The sequence below is a fragment of the Pan paniscus genome, chromosome 4, assembly GCF_029289425.2.
Source record: "Pan paniscus chromosome 4, NHGRI_mPanPan1-v2.0_pri, whole genome shotgun sequence".
Lineage (NCBI taxonomy): Eukaryota > Metazoa > Chordata > Mammalia > Primates > Hominidae > Pan > Pan paniscus.
In genome coordinates, this window is record NC_073253.2 from 92,562,619 (window position 1) to 92,576,722 (window position 14,104).

Genomic DNA, 14,104 nt, shown 5'->3' on the forward strand with positions numbered 1-14,104 from the left:
GTTGGGATGTGTGGTCTGTGGGATCCTCAAAGGCAAAGAGAAACTGGGAGTCAGAGTGCAGGGGAATACAGAAGAAGGCATCCTTGAGGTCCAGAACAGTGAACCTTTCTGCTTCCTCTTATATTTGAGAGAGCAGGGTATAGGGATTGGGTACAATTGGATATAGAGGAACTACTGCCTCATTGATGAGTCTAAGATCTTGCACTAGTCCCCACTGAACCCTTCGGTTTTTGTACTCATAGAATTGGGGTGTTGCAGGGACTGCTGTGTTTCCTTACTAAGCCTTGAGCTTTTAAATGTTTAACAATATCCTGTAATCCTTTATGAGCTTCAGGCCTTAAGGGATGTTGCCTTTGAAAAGGAAAAGAGTTGGGATCTTTTAGCCTGATTTGGACTGGGTGGGCATTTTTTGCCCTTCCAAATTGTCTTTCCAATATCCAGACTTCAGGGTTGTTTCCCTCCTCAAGTAGGGGACAACAAATGGGTAGCTTGTTCCCCATATTCATGTAGATAATAGTTCCAGCTTTGGCAAATATATCCCTCCCTAATAAGATTGTGGGACTTTCAGGATAACAAGAAAGGCATGTGAAAAGAGCAAAGTCTCCCAATTACAAATGAGGAGGTGGGAGAAATACCTGGTTACAGGCTTTCCCAGGATTCCTTGGATGGTAACGGACCTTGAGGACAGTCGTCCAGGACAGGAGATTAACACTGAGAAGGCTGCACCAGTGTCCAGGAGGAAGTCAATTTCCTGGTCCTCAATGGTTAAATGTACTTGGGGCTCAGTGAGGGTGATTACATGAGCTGGCGCTTGCCCTGGGCACCCTCAGTCCTGTTGTTGGATCATCTGGTTGGGGGCTTCTGGCCCAGAGAACCTTTGCCCTCTGGGGCAGTGTGCCTTCCAGTGATTGCCTTGGCACAGTGGACATGGACGAGGGGGCAGCTTGTTTCTCATTGGACAATCTTTTTAAAAATGTCCTTGTAAACCACAGTGATAACAAGTCTTACCTGGTGATTGACCTGATCCATTTTCTGTCCTCTCTGAACCACCAAGGTTGGTTTGTCTGAGGGCAATGACTAAGGCTGCAGCCTTTCTCTGATCTCGCTTTTCCTTTTGGGCCTGTTCCTCTTGGTCCCTATTATAGAACACTGAGGTTGCTAGGTTTAGTAATGCCTCCGGATTTTGTTCAGGGCCCAGGGCTCACTTTTGGAGCTTTCTCCTGATATCTGCAGCTGATTGGGTAATAAACTTATCAATTGACCCTCTAGTGAATTGCGTGACAGGAGAGTATAGTTTCGTAAGTCCTCCTTTAGCTGCTTGAGGAAGGCAGAAGGATTTTCTTCCTTTCCCTGAGTTATGGTGGACATCATTGAATAATTCATGGGCCTTTTCCTAATTCTCCTTAGTCCTTCTAGAACACAGGTCAACAGATGTTTGCAATTCCAGTCCCCATGATCTGAGTTGAGGTCCCAGTGGGGATCCATACTGGGGACGGCTTGCTGACCGGTAGGGAATTTGTCCCTTTTTTTGGCTGTCATTCTATCATTTACTTGTCTAAGATACCAGGTATCTCCAAACTCTCGGGCTACAGCTAAAGCCACATTCTTTTCATTAAAGACCAGGTTTTGATCTAACAATAGCATGACATCTCTCCAGGTGAGATTGAAGGTTTGCCCTAGACCCTGTAGGACATCTGTGTACCTATCAGGATTATCTGAAAACTTCCTCAGGTCTGCCTTGATCTCCTTTAAATCAGGAAGGGAGAAAGGGACATGTACCTGGGTTGGGCCAAATTCCCCTCCCCCTACAGCTTGATGGGGACGTAACTGATAGCCCGGGGGTTTTTGTGGTCCTTTGGAAATTTCTTTACTTATTTCCTTCTGGGCAGGGAAGATTAGAGAAGGCTTATCATTAATGGGAAGCAGAGCTATAGGGAGGCTAGGATATGGGGGTAAGCTGAGAGTTCCTCTGTGGGATGTAAATTGCAAGGTTTGCATAGTTGTGTATTCTCCTTCAGTGAAAAGAAAGCTTGGACATAAGGTATTTCACTCCATTTGCCTTCCCCTTACAGAAAAGGTCAAGCTGCGGGATAGCATTGTAATTTTATACTTCCCTCAGGGGGCCATTTTTCCCCATCAGAGAGAGAATATTGGGGCCAGGCCCTAGTGCGGAAAAAATGAGCCACCTCTTTTTCAGGGTTTGTGGGTCAAATTCGTCCCAATGACTTAGGATGCATTTCAAGGGTGAGCCTGTTGATGCCTGAGTGTTTCCCATCTGAAAGACAAAACCGCCTGCGGTTTTGGTTTGTTTCTCCCCCTGCCCAAGAACCTGCAATGGTCCCTGGACCCTGCTGATCAGAATAGTTGCACTCACCGATGCAGCAGCAGAAACACTAGTTCTCCTCCTAGATCACAAGGAGGACTGAGGAATGTTGGATTTAGCGGCCCTTACTGATGCATTCTCGAAAACCTGCACCCTTGCCTGTCCTCCTAGACCACAAAGAAGACCGAGAAAAATCGGATTTAGTGGCCCTTACTGACACATTCTCGAAAACCTGTTAGAGTACTAAGCATTCTCCTGTTAGTATTGGGACTTTACCCCTGTCCTATAAAGATGTTATGCCCTGAAAATGAAGTGGAGGGCCATACCCTGAGAGAGGGAAGGGAGCTCCAGGGTTGGAAGAGTAACACCTTTTGTCCTCACTTGAATAGGAAGGATGTCATTTCTGAGGCTCCCCATATCCTTGCTTCAGGAATAGCTTTTGTTAGGCCTGCTAGTCTGAGGAGGGATCCTAAAATTCCAGATAGTCCCCCACCCCAACAGGGCTTTGGGCAAAAATTATGTTTCTGATTGGTGAGCCTGGGTGCCTAAAGAAGGTATCAGAATCCTGAAGTTTATACTAGAAATCATTCTTAAAGGAGAAACTAGAAAACCACCAGAGACAGGTAGTGGTTTTTAGAAGCGGGACTAGCCTTGGAGAAGAGAGGCAAGAGGAAGTTTATCTAATAGGCATTAGGACCCAGGAGGCAAGGGTCAGATAGCTAGGATAGATGGGCGAGTCTCGCTTGGGCTACATGTGACTTTGAGAGTTGCAAACCAACACTCCCAACTCCGAAGCTGGGGGTTGTTAGAGAGCCCTTTTGCAGAAAGGTTGACACCCATGTCTTTAGTCCGGTGGCCACGCTAGTCACTTTAACTGGCCAACAGGTGCCTGCTATTTAGCCCCCAAATTCTAAGGAAAAATAGGACAGAGGGATAGCAAGTGAAAGGGGTCCAATGGTACTCACTGCTTGGCGATAGTCAATAGTCCCTTCATGGTCACCAAAAAGTGTCTGGAATTGGTTCCTTCCAGTGGGTTCTTGGTCTCGCTGACTTCAAGAATGAAGCTGCAGACCCTCGCGGTGTGTTACAGTTCTTAAAGATGGTGTGTCTGGAGTTTGTTCCTTCAGATGTTCAGATGTGTCTGGAGTTTCTTCCTTCCGGTGGGTTCGTGGTCTTGCTTGACTTCAGAAGTGAAGCCACAGACCTTCACAGTGAGGATTACAGCTCTTAAAGGTGGCGTGTCTGGAGTTGTTTGTTCCTCCCAGTGGGTTTGTGGTCTTGCTGACTTAAGGAGTGAAGCCGCAGACCTTTGCAGTGAGTGTTACAGCTCATAAGGGTAGTGCAGACCCAAAGAGTGAGCAGCAGCAAGATTTATTGTGAAGAGCAAAAGAACAAAGCTTCCACAGTGTGGAAGGGGACCCAAGCGGGTTGCCACTGCTGGCTCAGGTGGCCAGCTTTTATTCTCTTATTTGGCCCCACCCATGTCCTGCTGATTGGTCCATTTTACAGAGTGCTGATTGGTGCTTTTACAAACCTTTAGCTAGACACAGAGTGCTGATTAGTGTGTTTTTACAGAGTGCTGATTGGCGCATTTACAAACCTTTAGCTACACACAGAATGCTGATTGGCGCATTTTTACACAGTGCTGATTGGTGCTTTTACAAACCGTTAGCTAGAAACAGAGCACTGATTGGTGCATTTTTACAGAGTGCTGATTGGTGCATTTACAAACCTTTAGCTAGACACAGAGTGCTGATTGGTGTGTTTACAGTCCTTTAGCTAGACAGAAAAGTTCTCCAAGTCCCCACGTGACCCAAAAGCCCAGCCATCTTCACCTCTCAGTATCTTATGTAAGAAATTCTTTCCTACCTCAAGATAATAAACATTTGACCCTTACAGACATTTTTTTCCCCAGTCTATTTCACCCAGATCTATTTATTGAATAGTGAATACTTCCACATTAGATTTGTATATAACTTCAGTGATTTATTAAGTATACATGAGTCTATTTCTGTAGTTTCTGTTTTTTTTCAATTGGCTCATTTTTGTATCCCTGACCAAAGCAATATTGTCTTTGCAACTATAATTTTTTCAATAAAGTCTTAGTACTTGTCTGTTCTTGCATTGCTATAAAGAAATATCTGAGACTGGGTAATTTATAAGGGAAAGAGGCTTAATTGGCTCATAGTTCTGCAGGCTGTACAGAAAGCATGATGCTGGCATCTGCTTGGCTTCTGGGGAGGCCTAAGGAAACTTTCAATCGTGGTAGAAGGTGAAGGGGAAAGATGGGGGAGTTGCCACATACTTTTAAACAACCAAATGGGAACTCACTATTGTGATGACAGCACCAAGGGGGATTGTGTTAACTCATGAAAAACTGCTCTTATGATCCAGTTACCTCCTACTGGATCCCAATCCAACATTGAGGATTAAAATGGAACATGACATTTGGGTGGGTACACAGATATAAACCATATTAGTCTTGATTTCGTGAAGTGGAACCCCTTCTCTTCTTCAAAAATTGTTTTATTTATTCTCAGCACCTTCAAATCTTTCACATGAATTTTAAAGTCTCCTCTCCTCCTCCAAATTGTTGTATTTTGATTGAAATTGTATTTAATTTATATTTAATTTATAGACCAATCGACATCTTTATGATACTATTCCAATCTATGAACATGCCATATTTCTCCATTATTTTGGTATTGTATTTGTTTGGTCCATTGCTAGGTCTATACCTCATAGTTTTTGTTTCTATGGTGAATTAAATATTTTCTTTTTTCTAATATTACTGTAATTTCTATTTTTTAACTAGAATGTAAGCTTAGAGAAGACAGGCATTTTTGTCTTCTTTGTTCACTGCTGTATCCCTAGTACCTGGAATACGATCTGTCACATAGTGGGCTCTCAAAATGTGTTGAATAAACTAATATTACATTTTCTGATGCATTATTTCTGCTTTACAGTAAAATCATTATTTCTGCTTTTCTAATGATTGTTGTACCAAACTGAACTTGCATTACAGCTATATCACTTTATCTGCTAATTCTCTTGAATTTTATGTGCATGTAAGAAATGAAAACATCTGAGGAAAAACAGCCTTAACTCTGTTTTTATAATTCTTGAAATTCATTTCTATTTTTTATATTATTGCATTGGCTAGGAAATCCATGCATGAGTGCTAATATGTATTCCCACTCTAAAGGGAATTCTTCCAAAAGCCTATTAGGTGTACTATTAACAGTAAGTTTTTGATTATTTCTGCTTTTTATGTTGAACAAATAGCTATCTATCATTATTTTTTAAAATTTCTATCAAACAACCATTTACTTATCTAAAATTATTTTTAAAAATCAGTTGAAATGATCATGTCTTTTTTATTTCAGTTAATATTTCAAATTATGTAATTGAATTTCTTAATTTGAACACTGCATTGTGGGTAACTTGGTAGATAAATTACCAATGATATAAATATGAAATTAAATGATTTATAGCTATTTGTGCCTATATCAATGAGCTAAATGAATATGAACCCCTAAAGTTATTTCACTTTTTATGGTCTTGCCTACAGTTTTTTTCTTTCCCTATCTTCTGTTGTCTGTTGCCTTGTGCTTCTTGGGATTAGTTGTTCAAATAAATCAGCTGCATCCAAGTCCTTGACTCAGACTTTGCTTTTGGAGTAACTTATACTAACAAATGCTCTGTGTGTGTGGTTTTATTATTTAGAAAGGTTATTTATTTTATTTATCTATATTATTTATTAAAATTTAGTTATTTAAAAGTTACACATAGCTATAATATATAGCTGTATATATTTATAATGAAACTTAAAATGTTCATATGTAACATTATAAATTCACTTTCAGAATGAGACAATTATGTATTGTATTTTAAACAATTCTTTAATGCTATGAAAGTTTTTGTTTAAACAAAAAATTTAATTTCTAACTTTAAAGTTCTAACCTCATTGAATTGAAATGACTAAATAAAATATAGTGAGGGATAATAAATAAAATAAATAAAATAAAGTATAGTGAGGGATAATCTATTATAGCACATTAACTCTGTCCTCTTGTGTATCATAAACATTTCAATTGATTTTATAGCAAATCTAGTATAAAATTCCTTTTCTTTGTTATTTTTACCCTACTTTCTGGCCACTCATAGGAACAAAATTTTAAAATTAGCCGTTATCATCTTTTTTGTTTCTCTAATCTATTTTTTCTTTTGTTTTATGATACCTCTACTATCTGCTTCTATGTACTTTACTTTGATCCTACTGCTGCCAGCTGAACTTAGCCACTGGGAGTCCAGTCCCTACTTTTTGCTCTGCCAGACCTTCACTGGGCATGGCACATTTCTCCAGGCCACAGATTCTGTCATGAAGTCTTCTCTGACAGATACACGTTGCTTAGGGTTCCAGGAACTAACTCTATATCTTTATCTTTCTGGCCTAGGATTAGGAAAGCCTTTCTACTCTTATTACTCTTAGGATACTTTTCCGTTTTTTATTAATTTAAACCCTTTCCATACCATTTTAAATTGTCTCTTCATTAAACTTTCTTCATTGAGCTCTTCTTGATGTGCTGTTTCTTGAATGATCTTGACTAATAAAAGAATAGTAAGTATTAAATTCACAGTGTGTTTATCTGGGGCAAATGTGAAATATGTAATTGGTTCTGGATCCACAGGGATTCAATTGTATCTGTAATGTCGTGGTTCTCAAAAAAAAAAAAAAAGATTCATGGCAAACATAGCATTACATTAAGATTACTCTTGTTTGTATTTTACTGTATTTTTAAAATATTTCATCATTTTTAAAAAAGAAAAATAGAATTCTCCAGAGTAGAAGACAAAAATGACAAATATGGTCTTAAGAGTAGAAGCAATTGCATACACTGCATCTGAGCAGTGTTCCATCCAGCCTGGAAATGACATCTCAACTATAGTAGGATTCTGTTTGGAAATGACAGGAGAAGCTCTCTGAACTGATCTCAACTTAATGGACTAATCTGATTAATCAGGATTCTACATTCTTTCTGAGAACTTGATGTCCATGGCATGATAAAGGCCCATAACTATTAGGCTTTTCTGCAGCGTGCCTGCTTCACTTCTCCCTTTGGCTGAGTTGTGTGTTTACCAAGAGAGTCTACAGTATCTGTTCCTAAACCTCTTTATGCTTGCCACTATAATTATATGCTGTGTAAAACAACTGAATAAGTGTAAAAATCTGTTTCTATGAAGATTAGGTTGAAAACTGTAACAATATACCATTTCACACCCACCAGATTGACACAAACGAAAATGTTTGGCAACATTAAGTCTTGACAATAATATGGAGCAAGAGAACCACTCCTGTATTATAGGTGGGGTATGAACTGGTAAAAGCACTTTGAAAAGCAATTTGACACTGTCTGGTAAAGTTGATGATGTTCATACATACCTTCATAGCCAGCAGTTCTAGTCCTAGGCTTCAAACTTCCTGTTAATGTTCTTTTTTTGTGCTTGATGGATTATATTAGGCATTTAAAAAATTATTCATCTTTAGATTGAGTATATCTGTCACATAATCTGATGTGTAAAATATTACTGATTAAGGAAAATAAAAATTATACATGAAAGCATTGGAAAAATGATTAAGGCAAGTTAGTAAAAACTATCATTAAGGTAGGTGTGTATGAAAAACATTAATGATTAAAAAGAACACTGTAAAAGTCCAGGAGTCATTTCTCAGACTGTTTTGTAATTTATTATGTTTTAGCTCCCTTTTAATGAAAGACTAAGTAAAATTTGAATCTCAAGAGTTGTACTCTAAGGAAAGGTCCAAACCCTGTATCAAATGATCACTTAAGTAAAAATATAAGCTTTCATTGAAAAGTTAAACCTTAAAGTATGTCTGAATCAGTTAGGATGCTTTCATAGTCAAGGAATAGAATTTCCTAATAAAAATTTCTCAAGCAGTAAATGTATTTAATTATTTCACATAAGAATTTCATGCTTAGACCATTTCAGTTTTGATGAATTAACATGTAAAGGATGATCGAGTCTCTTGGACTGCTTTTCTGAGATTTTCTGGGTAGCAGTGTGGCTCTCATGGAACCAAATTTACATCCTTAGGTGGCATCATCCCTGGCAGATGGAAGGTGGCACAGCTTCTCTTCACATCTTACTCTCCAATCATCATGGAGAAGGGCCTTATATAACTTCTTAGCAGATTTCCTCTTGTCTCAGGGTACAGTATTGCATCACATGCCCATCCTTAAATGATGGCAATATTCAACCAGTTTGCTAAAATGCTGCAGACTGATCCAAGTTTATATCTTGAGGCTGAGGAGGAGCCTACCTGCAGGGGAAACATTGCCACCCAAACAAAATTGTCATGGGTCATCTAAGAAAGAAGTGTCACATGGCTTTTATATCAGGATCAACATTGTCTGCCACAGGATTTAACTGTTTTTTTAAATTATTCCTGTTTTTTATTTTAACCAACTTTTCTGATTAAACTGTTATCCTAATTGTGTCCGATATGAGAGCTGTATCTGTACTTGATGATATCATATAACAATTAGGATTTTTATTGCAAATTTTGCTAAAATTTCTTAATCCAACTTGTTAGAATTTTTAAATATATTTACCTCTGTCAGTCTTGAGCTATTTGTTTTTGTTGGAATTGTCTCTTAAAATAATGGGTGTTAAATGTTACTGCTTTACTTTTGAGAGTTACTTGATGTTATCCTATTTAAATATAGTTTAGATAATAATTGTACTGTACTATTATTGTCTCTTATGAAAGTTAAGTTGAAGATTTTGTAGGAGTACATAATAGGGATTTACCAACTTAGTTGGGGTAGAAAATGTTTTTTTTTTTTTTTTTTTTTTGAGACAGTCTCCCTCTGTCATCCAGGCTGGAGTGCAATAGCACAGTCTTGGCCACTGCAACCTCCGCCTCCCAAATTCAAGCAGTTCTCCTGCCTCAGCCTTCCAAGTAGCTGGGATTATAGGCATGCGCCACTATGCCTGGCTAATTTTTGTATTTTTAGTAGAGATGGGGTTTCACCATGTTGGCCATGCTGTTCTCGAACTCCTGACCTCAAGTGATCTGCCCACCTTGGCCTCCCAAAGTGCTAGGATTACAGGAGTGAGCCACCGCTCCTGGCAGAAAATGATATTGAAGATCAAAGATGTATTACTTTGAATGCCACCACCATTATTCTCCTACATTGAAATATTTTTCTTACATACATAATTTACGAGGTCAAATAATACTACAAGGGTGTAATGAAAAACAGTGTTCCCCTACCTCACTGTCCCCATTCTGGTCTTCTGACCCTAAGTCCCCTGTTTCACAACTCTGGGGGCACCACTCCCAGAGAACTCAATCTGAATAATGCCCCTGGAGTTGCGGAACACAAGTCCTGCTTGGTCCTTAGGGATCTTTTGCGGTTTCTTCTGGCCTTCACATCCTACATCTAAAACATGTGAGTGTACCTCTGTTTCTTGATTTTTTCAATCTTAGATATCATCCAATCCTCTTCTGGAGGATGAAGAGTTAATTGTGTAAAATGCCTCCCAATTTAATTATATCACACATTTAAGTTTATTTAATATTCAGGGATCATATAGCTATGATTAACACATTTTTGTTTACTTAATATTCAGAGATTATATTCCTTTTATTAGCAACTATTGTTCAGAGCTGAGTCACATAGAAGCTGATTACATTCCTTTTCTTACACAAATTTTAATTTATCCCAGATGCAACAGTAACCTCATTAGTTTGGGGGGAGTAAAGTTTCTAGGTGTCTACCTCTAATTTTCTTCCAAATTCTCCAAAAAAAAAAAACTCTGAAGTTTCCTCTCAATAGATCGAGACACCTGGAAATTTGATAGCATGCTTTTTCTTTTGCCTCCAGCCAATGTCATTTCCTGCTTTTTAGGTTGTTGGTTTTCCCCCTGGCTTACTGCGTAGTTGTCTTCCAGGAAATTTCTTTCAGCATCTTTCTGGGAATTCCCTTTTCCTCCTCTGGATTTTAAATTTCCTGTTTTCAGAATCCTCTGTCTTCCTTTTTCATGGTGAACTTCCTTGTTTCCATGAAAGCTCTGTAAAGGAAACAGTGTCCCACTCTGGAGGAACTGGGGAAGATTTCATAGAGGAAGTGAAAATTGAGTTGGGATTAGAGAATGTGTAGGAATTTTCTAGAAAAGAGTAATCCATGAAGAAAAAATAGCATGTGTAACCACCCGTAAGCATTAAACTCATAAGTGAGAAATCCATAGGTTATTAGGTATGGAAGTTTGGGAAAGTCGAAGTTGATGCTGTAAAGTGTAGTCAAATTTTGAAGAGCAATATGTGACATGTTGAAGATTTTGAAACTTGGGCGTGTGCAGTGGCTCATGGGCCCGAGTGAGGCGGGAGGCTGAGGTGGGAGGATTGCTTGAGTGCAGGAGTTGGAGACCAGCCTAGGCAACATAATGAGACCTCTTCTCTACAAAAAATAAACAAAATTAGCTTGGCATGATGGCATGTGCCTGTAGCCCCAGCTACCCAGGAGGCTGGGGTTGAGCCTGAGAGGTTGAGGCTGGAGTGAAATGAGATTGTGCCACTGTGCTCCAGCCTGGGCAATGGAGCCAGACCTTGTCTCAAAGAAAAAAAAAAAGATTTTGAAACTTTTTTTTAAAGACCATAGTGAGCTGAAAGAAGTCTTTAATAAGATAAGAGATATTATTATATAATAAGTACTTTTTAATAAATATAATTCTGGGAGCGCTTTAGAGAGTGGACCAAATTGAAAACAAGTGGGGACAGGGACAGCAGTTGGGAGACTGTTGCATTAGTCTTGTTGAAAGATGATGAAGAAATTTTTGTAACATGGAGGCAAGAAGCTCAGCCAGATTGGAGAGAAATTTTAGAGACAGCATTGAAAGATCATGCTGATTCATAGAGGGTTGAGAAGAAAGGAGTCTCCGAGAAAGACTGAAATTTATAGTTTAGGATAATGATATTGGATATGCTGTAAACTCTGATAGAGATTATCTGAGATAAAATAGATTAAAGTTGGGGAAGGAAGATAACAAGTTTAGCTATGAATGTGGTAAGATTTGGAGACTATGACAGGACACTGATATGGAAATACCTGGTACCCAAATAAAATAGGAAAATATTATTGTCAGTACTGTAATTGTGGCTATATAGCATTATGAGATTATTCCAGTCAGGGAAGTTTATCAGTACTACTTGGAAACTAGTTTCAAAATATCCCTCCTGTTTTTTCTTCTGGAGAATTTGATGTATTTTCTATTGGTTAAATTTAAGTATAAAGAATTCTAATTTTTATGATTTAATTTTAACTCTCTTCTTAGTAACAGAATAATTTTGTATGTGTTGTTTTATAATGACCATCACATTATTATATGATCTTTGTATATTTATATTTCTCTTGCAAAGGTAAAATGTGGACACAGCAGCACTGATTCCAAAAGAGATATGCTTTTCAAATTCAAAATTGCTGTTTTTGAGACCAAAATTATCACCCTTTGATTTGAATGATAGATTATCTATGTGGAATGGATTTGACCTAAGGCAATTAAAGATACTTTTGAAAAAAGAAATAAACTTGATTCTTTTCATTTATCTGCACCTAAATAAAATCACCATTTACATTTTAAATTGCATTCAATTACTTGGTAATGTATTCTCGCAGTTATATTGTGTACACTTACATTGTCATATTCTGAGATTGCTAAACTTTGATGCCACCTTGTTAGAAGCAAATGTTAACCTATCACATATATAGAAAATGGCAACCTATATTTCAAGTTAATTTTCCAAATGGATAAATGACAGAGTTTGAAGTAAAATGTTAAATTTTAACATCTACTTTTTGCCTGAAAAACACCTTTCTAAGCAAATAGTATTCCCCCCAGACACCTAAAATCTGTCTGTATTTTCCATGGATAACACACAGGTAGTGCATGAAAGCAATCTTTCTCATTAGTCTTTTTATTTTATTTTATTTTATTTTATTTTCAGAGTGGTATCTTGTTTGAGAAGCAGTTTTCAAGACTAATTATTAAACCATGTCACCTTTCCTGTAAGAATTTAATGTATATGTATATATCATCAGATAAGGACAAGTTTCCACAATACAAAAAAAGTGATATTTAATGTCTTCATTTGGTGAGAGAGAGAAATGAGCCAAGGTGTTATCATAGAGAATTTTGTAAAGCTGTTTTGATGCTTTTGCTTATATCACAAACCATAACAGAGTTAAATACTATCGGACTCTCTAAGATTAAACGGTATTTTGAAGAGTGTATGTTAGGATCCTTTCCTTGACTGGTTTTATACCTCTTATGTTTAAGCAGAGTTATTCCATTCAAAAAATAATACATTTATTGATCATTTGCAAAATGCCATTACATTATTTTTCTGGTTCATTCATTAATTTAACAAATATTTACTGAGCACTTACTCTGTACCAGGCAGTGCTGTAGATAAATAATTGTTTTGTTAGGATAACATGAAAGTACTTGTTGTGTTGATAACTTAGGATAATCTAGTTACTGATTTGGGGATGTCTGTAAAACTTTACTATTCTGAGGTTAAGGCCATGTCAATTTCTGAATGCATAATGATTATTTTTATTTTTAGTTTCTGGGTTGAATAATATGGAAGCCTATCTGGAGCATATCAAACCAAATATATATATATATATATCATATATATGCACTTAATATCTGGTTTCTGGCTTTGGTGAAAGCCTATAATTATTAAATAGTAAAAATTGATTAGTTTTAGCTTAGTCTTTACCTGATGATATATACATATTTTGTTCTATTATTCCTACCTGTCCCCATCTTCTCCTTCCCTCTTAACAACAGAACACAATAAAAATAATGTTTCAATAAAGGAGCGAACTATTATTTATTCTTTCAACATGCTTGTGGTGTCTTTATCAAGAGTATTTGCTTTGCAAATATTCCTTTGCTAGAAATTCATTATAATAATATCAATCATAATAACAACAGTGCTCATTTATTAAATACTTAATATATGCTGACATTATGTAGAAACTTTGCATATATTATTTAAAGGAAATAAGCAAATCAACTAAAGCCTAAGGTGGCTTCATTCTTTTCAGGTATGTTCATCTATGGATCCTTATTTTCTCTTAGCAATCCAGTTATTGGTTATTGTTTCAGATTATATTTCAGGACCTCCTTAGATTTTTTCCTTTTGCTCTATGTTAAGTGGGAAATTAAAAAGCAAACAAATAGATACATAAAATAAAATCCTTTCATATTGCCCTTTATTATCTCTTAGATGACAATTACATGCAAATCAAGAGAGGATCTTCATGCATGCAAATTAATTTAGTGTTTTCCACTTTGACAATGTGACAGTAGGCCAGACGGTGATGATTCCCGTCCTCACCTGGCAGCACAGTGTCTGCACTGCTGTGCGTCTCCCCCTTCTCACCTTGCCTTTTGAGAGATCTGGCTGGTTTTAGGAGCACTGTTACTAAATTCAACATTGCATCTAGACTTGAGAGTTCTTTGTTCACATCTTACTTGAGAAAGATGTTTGAATAAATTCTGTCTGTCCTGTTTGCATGGAACGAGAAACAGGACTAATTGTTTTATGGAAACCTCAATCTGCGGTTTGAATGAATTTTATGATAAATGAGTGTGAGAAGACTAGTATTGATATTGCCTTCTAGTTTTGGGGCCTAATAAAAATTTTAATCCTTCTCAGAAAATATGGAATTGTCATGTCAATAA